Source organism: Copadichromis virginalis, linkage group LG11 (assembly GCF_057382275.1).
Source record: "Copadichromis virginalis isolate Kocher_CV1m ecotype Utaka linkage group LG11, C_Virginalis_male_GT1.1, whole genome shotgun sequence".
In the NCBI taxonomy this organism is placed as follows: Eukaryota; Metazoa; Chordata; class Actinopteri; order Cichliformes; family Cichlidae; genus Copadichromis; species Copadichromis virginalis.
In genome coordinates, this window is record NC_140628.1 from 15378126 (window position 1) to 15385120 (window position 6995).

The 6995-nt window shown below is 40.6% G+C and overlaps 1 protein-coding gene across 3 annotated transcripts in view; it reads right to left on the minus strand.

Annotated features, from left to right (window-relative positions):
• Positions 1-6510, minus strand: part of LOC146698251 (steryl-sulfatase-like) — a 49651-nt gene extending 43141 nt beyond the window's left edge. Inside the window, exons 1-2 of one of the 3 annotated variants that reach the window (XM_085473292.1) lie at positions 6085-6510; positions 5047-5104 (exon numbers count right to left, since the gene is read on the minus strand). The gene's annotated coding sequence lies outside the window, so the exon portion shown is untranslated. The remainder of the gene's footprint in view (positions 1-5046; positions 5105-6084) is intronic. The other 2 variants (XM_085473294.1, XM_085473293.1) reach the window with 2 other exon arrangements.
• Between the last annotated feature and the right edge of the window lie 485 nt (positions 6511-6995).

Consider the following 6995-nt stretch of genomic DNA (forward strand, 5'->3'; position numbering starts at 1 on the left):
TTTGTCCACATGATGGACAGAATGTAACTGTGTGCTTTCTGCAGATGTACTTCTTGCATTTCTCACAAAAAGTGCTTGTTTTCAAACAGGAACCTTCCTAACTAAGATTTAAAACAAAGGATTTCTACGTCTCCTCCAGTCTCACAAACAGATGACAAACCAAGCGACACACCTGAGTCACTGACTTTCTTAAATCCACTCACTCTCACTGGCTTTTTATTACTAATCACTGTGTAACTGCTGTGAATTCAAAGTAACTGCCGTCTCCTTACAAATCTTCATTGGATTAACCACACTTATACAGACTGTATATAACTACCAACTCTCCAGCCATGTTGATGGATTGCCTATATTGGCTGGAAATATAAGATAAGATAAGATAACCTTTATTAGTCCCACACGTGGGAAATTTGTTTCCAGAGAAAGGACACAGACAAACGATGCTTACAGGATGTGATGTGACAACACTAATGAAATATTGATGTGTCATATTTGTCCAAGGCATATTTCATTGTTATGGAAAAAGAGAATATCAAAATCATGATGACCAATTGGAGTGGTGATGTCTATGACTTTGTGTATATAATTTGGAATTTTGTACAAATGTAGGCCAATAAGGAATATATGAAATATTAGTGTCATTTCATTCATTTCAAAGGTTTATTTGCATGACGCACAAACAGACACGGTTGAAAGGTACAAATGTGCATGAAACGAATTCAAACGTGCTGCAGATGTGTGTCACAAGTTGATCTGGCTGTAGGCTGTGGCACTTGGCCAGAGGTGGCGCTGGTTGACTTGACTCCATGTTAGTGCACAAAGTAAACTGCACGCTGTAGTTGTGAAGCAAAAACGCTGAATTCGGAGAAACAAACCGTGCGAGGGGAACGATAACGACGACAGCAGTCTCCCGATCGTTTACTCTTGCTGTCCTGTGAACAACATCGGCGTGGTATTACTTGTTTGCTGTTTTCGTGATCGCGTTGCGCATGAGGATATCACCAGGTAAACTCGCCACATTTTTATACATTTTGTTGTTCAACAGCATCAAGACTGACGGAGTGTGTTTGAGACAACCTCACAAGTGTCACAGATGACACATTTGCCGTTTTTTTGCTGGTTTGTCGGTAGCAGCTCCTGAAACGCAAGACTGCCACACATCTGTTCGACCAACGCCAGTTGATCTAAACGCCAGTAGATCTGGAACACAGGTACCAAAGCAAATCATTCGTACCGTACAAATAATGTAAATATGACGGTGCATCACGAAAGATTGATATCAAACTGATCACTTGACCCGTTTTACGTTACTCGCTCTTCAAGTGAATCAACAAATGGCGAAATGAAAAGCTGAACAACAACAATGCTGTTTCTTTAGAGAGTCTTAGCTTACATGTGTGTTTATTTCATATTTTCAGTCGTTACCCTCCACGGCTAAATCGGTTTCAGTAATGCACTGATATACAAGAATGGACATAAGGAGCTTCTTTCAAAGAAAAAACTCAGGTAGTATTTTATATATTATGCTTTGTGTGTTGTTTGGTATATTTCTATGCAAAACAAGAGGGATTTCAGTACACAGCAGGATATTCACATTTGTAACCAGATATTTACATACACTTTAGGGAGAAAACATAAAACATTTTTACTGTACAACATCAATTTAGAGTAAACTTTTTGTTTTAGATAAATATTGAAATATCTTTTGAATTAGTTAAATTTCAGAATAAAGAGACAGAGCTGTCCATTTTTATCACTTTGATCAAATGTAGGAGTCCATGTACACTAAGTTTATTGTTAAATAATAAGAAACTCCAGACGATTCCATTCTGAGCTGCAGAAGCTTCTGATAGGTTAGTAGAGTCCATGTGAGTAAATTGGTGGCACAGCTGTGGATGCATATAAGGCAAAACACAGAGCCTGTTTCTTTGACATGGGAAAATAAAGAGATGTCAACCAAAACACCAGGAACAGAACTGTGGAGCTCCATAAGTGTGGCTCAGTTTGAATACATTTGCAATTAAGAAATACAGATAGAAAGTTAACGAATATGTTTTTATATTTATCAATCTAAAAAAAATAAACATTTAGTCTGATTTGATGTTACAATTAAAAAAGTGTTTTTATCTGAAGAGTAAATATCTGGTTTCAACTGTATATTTGATGATTGTCAGCACAAAGAGAGAGAGAGGGGAACACAGAGAGGGGAACAGAGAGGGAGAGAGAGGAGCAGAGAGGGAGAGAGAGGAGCAGAGAGGGAGAGAGAGGAGCAGAGAGGGAGAGAGAGGAACAGAGAGGGAGAAAGAGGAACAGAGGGAGAGAGAGAGAGGAACAGAGAGAGAGAGAGAGAGAGGAACAGAGAGAGAGAGAGAGGAGCAGAGAGAGAGAGAGAGGAACAGAGAGAGAGAGAGAGAGAGGAACAGAGAGAGAGAGAGAGAGAGGAACAGAGAGAGAGAGAGAGGAACAGAGAGAGAGAGAGAGGAACAGAGAGGGAGAGAGAGGAGCAGAGAGGGAGAGAGAGGAGCAGAGAGGGAGAGAGAGGAACAGAGAGGGAGGAACAGAGAGGAACAGAGAGAGAGGAGCAGAGAGGGAGAGAGAGGAGCAGAGAGGGAGATGGGGAATGAGGACAGAACAGAGATGGAACAAGAGCAGGTGAGACACACATGTTAGTCAAATGGTTGTTTACCAAAAGTATCACCGTATCATAGGTACTCATGTATCTCGTGTTTCTTTTTAGGTTTGTTATTTTTCAAGTTATATATTTATTAAGTTTTGCAGGCTTGTTTGCACAACAAGGCTAAATAATTATATAAACTTTTCTGAATCTAAATAGTGGACTTTGGTACAATTAAAAAAAATAAGTGTAGTGCAGGTCTATGATGATTTTTAGTGCTGCTATCATCTAGTTCTGATTCTGGTTCTGTCTTGGTTAAGTCCTCAGTAGTCCTGATTTTGAACTGTTGTAGTCCTGTTTTAGTTCTGGATCAGTTCTGGGTCTGGTTGACTTGGGGTTCAGTCCTCGTGTCTTGATGCAGCCCTGACTTTGTTCTGCCTCGCTGCTTAATTAAAAAACTAGTTTAAGGTGTCCTGCATATGTGATATATATTTTTCCCTATATGAAGTCATTCTTTTTTGAACAAAACTCAAAACAGAGCCTATTAATCTTTCAGTCATTTCTAACCCCCCCCCCCCTCAAAAAAAAAGAAAGAAAAAAAAATGCATACCCTTTAGGGCTAAGCCCCGGGTGTTTCAAATGTCTGGCTCCGCCTCTGCCTAACACTGAAGGTAGAAAGTATGAAATCACTTTTGATTATTGACAAAACTGAAAACAGCATTACTAACAATTACTAATGACATTCTTATGCACTTGGGAAATATTTGATTTCATTCCCACTTGACCTGCAGCAGGTGACACCATTGATCATGCCATTCTGATTGATGAACTGTGTTGGTATCTGTGACAACGTTCTCAAATGGTTCTCATCAGACTTCACCGAGAGACATATTTGTAATAATACGAATTCTGAAATGTACGTATAAATTTAAATGAAGTCCCTCAGGGCTCCATCCTTGGACCAATTCTATTTTCATTACATATCCTATCCTACTAAACAGCTTCAAAAGCATCTTCTGTCATTGCAGATGATACACAGCTGTAAGACAAACAACCTCAACAGCTATCTCAGGCAATCTTTCACTGCCATTAACTAACTGGATGTCTCAAACTGACACTGTTTGGGTCTGGCAGCTTCTCTGAGGAGAGCCCTTACATCAGCAATATCAAATCATCTGATAAAAACCTTGGTATTACTTTTGACAAGCATTTGAATCTCACATATCAAAGCTTTTCCCAATCGTATGTATTTAATCTGAAACGTTGCAAAAATGAAACATTTAATGGTTTCCAGTCATTTGGATCTCTTAGTTCCACTAAACTTTAATTTGTCCTGGTCTTGATTAACTCTAAACACTGGCACCTTATAACTGCAGCTTATTTCAAAAATCAGTCGATTCGGTCGAATGAATCAGTGGTTTGTTTAACAGAACTGTTTAAAACTCATATTTGTATGTTCATTTGTTTTTAATCTTCCACCTGTTATTTTGATTATAATTCACATGTAATGTGGATGTGGAAGTGTATATGCAGGAAGGAGTGTAACTGTCATGATCCTGGGTCGTTGACCCAGCGTTTTGTGTTTCTTTTTGGGTTCATCTTGTGTTTGGTATTAATTCTTTGGGTTGGTTGTCGTGTTTATTATCCCTACCTGTGTCTCCCCTCTGTGCTCCGTTCAGGTCCCTGCGTTTTGTTGTAAAACAGTCTGTGTGTTTCCGGTTTTACTTTGTAGGTCTGCCTCTCATCATGTCCATTAGTGTCAGCTGTGTCCACCCCTGCGTGTCATCTCCTCATTACCTAGTGTGTATTTATAGTGTGTGTTGGCTTCTGTTCATCGTCGGATCGTCTGTGTTTGTTGGTGTAAAGACGGCGCTCTGCAGTCTCCGCTCCCCGTTCAGGTTTGTCATTAAGTTTTCCCCCAGTCTAGGTTTTTTTCAGTCATTCGTCTTTTCTCACTGCCTGTTCAAGTTGCTCCACTTCTGTAAATAAAACATCACTCTCATCACCAGTCAACTGCCTGCATTTTGGGTCCTTTTCCTCCTACACCACACGGCTCACCCCGCCAGCCGTGACAGTAACGCCACAAGTCCCAATGATCCACTTTGATTAGAAATGTTCCTAAATTAGAGTGATGACCAGAGGTAGTGTAGTCGCCATAATAAGAGATGCTCCAATTCCCCAAATACTGAGGAAAGGAGCTTTGGTGCTTCCTATATCAGCTCTGTTGGAACAGCATACACTGGGCCATATTTTCTTAATAGAGAGGAGAAAATGCTGTCCCATGATTCACTGGGACAGACCCTCCGGTCATTCATGAAAACAACAACATAATAAACAAAGTTGTGCAGATCATGTAAATGCTCATTATAAATGCATATTGGCATTCAGTTCAATTAGTGAGAATTGTGTGATTATCATAAATTAATTTTTACCTCAGGTCTCGTGGGGTAAGTGATGGATGGAGGGAATTTTACTGCAGTCACAGAAATCCTAAACAAGGAGGAAGGAAGACATTCCACTAGATCAAAGCAGTTAAATAAGTAATTAGGACATTTACATATAATATTTAAATATTAACAAAAATTCCCACCCGTGGGATTAATAAAGGTATCTTATCTTAAAATAACATGCATTTGATTTTATAGGCTAAATGTGTGTGAAAGCAGACCTAACATCATTTGCCATCAGATGAGAGAGTTCCAGTTACTATGTCGCACATTATCACATGGAGATTAATCTAACGCACTAACACGGATTCATTCATAGGACATTTCACTTGTATTCGTTACAGATTCTTCAGCCAGACGTGGCTTGCTGTGTGCGCTCTTCACACCTCACTTCCTCACCCTGCGCACCGAGTGATTTAGGACAGAGAGTTTTGGCACTGCGCTCACAGCTTAAGTGCCAATTATGCAATCGTTTTAAAAACATCTGCCACGCCTTAGAAATATCGAAATCTTTATTCTAAAAATGATCAATATTGTTTTTTCTTATCCAAGTAACCTGCAAAGATCAACAGGGTAAGAACACGTTGGTGAAGCATTTCTACAATTTCGCTGGCACATGTTCAATGACAACAAAGGTCTATTCTATTCTATTCCATGCGCATGTTGTCACCCATCTTCTCCATACTGTAGTTTCCACACGGCGAGCACGCAACATCACACTACATCACGCATCACGTCAGGTTGTTGTTGTCAGAGCACCGTCCTTTTCTCAGTCAGTGTTCAGGACTGTGTGTCTGCATGCGGGAACATTTATCTTTAATGTGTGGCTTTATCCAAACTGCTATAAATGTATTATTGTTATTTATTGTTGTTGTTGTTGTTACTGGTCTCCATCCTCTAACAGAGGAGTTTTAGTAGCAAATAACTTTTGCCTTTGAGTTTTACTTCTAACCTGCAGATAAATTAACAGAGTTCGAGTATTCAGCACACTTGCTCCTGCAGACAGACGGAAGTGTTACTCACCTGCTGAATGACAGACGGTGATCCGGAGCGCAGGCTGTACTGTCGCTCTGTGGGACGCTTCTCCCAAATTTCTGCGCTACTCAAATCTTGCAAAGTTGTTTGAGCTCCTGCTGTGAAGCCAGAATCACGCAAGAAGTGGGGGCTACTCTGTTTTTCCGTTTAGCTTCCGTTTAGCTAAATAGAAGTACTTCCTGTCATGAATTTCAAAACAAACTCCACAGTCAGACCAAGGAAAACAATGGAGAAAACTTAATTAAAAATTCGCCCATCATATTTGACTAAGCCTGCACCGCCTGTCTTTGATGCTCAGCTCAGGGTTACACTGCTGCTCACAGTACAAACTACTGACAAATATGTGACCGATATGTAGGGTTGCCAACCGTCCCTTAAAATACGGAATCGTCCCGTATTTAGAAACAAAAGTACACGTCCCGTATTGAGCTAATAAGGGACGCACTTTGTCCCGTAATACAGTGATAATCAAAAGTAGTCTATAACTTTTAATGGAATTAACGCTTTGTTTGAAAACATAATTCCCAGCCCCTCTCCTGCTTTGTGACCAATGAGCTGACAGCACACTTATGACAATTCGAGTATGACAATTCAGATTACCGCTCATCTCATTGGTCGAGGAAAGGTCGCTTGCGGAGAAAATACCGGAAGACAACAGATGACCACAACAAGAAGCATGGCCAACAGGGAAACAAACGCCGACACTGCGGTGCAAGTCTCGAACGACAGTACACCTAAAGCTGGGCAGACACTGCGATTTTTTTCAGTCGCGCGATTCAGCTCCTTCTCAAACTGCACGATTGACTCACAGGGGTTAGAAGTTGGTAGGTCACGGTGCAGGGTCTCACACTATACGGCCCGATGCTCTGATGCGACCTGAGAGCTCACCCTGTGCGTCC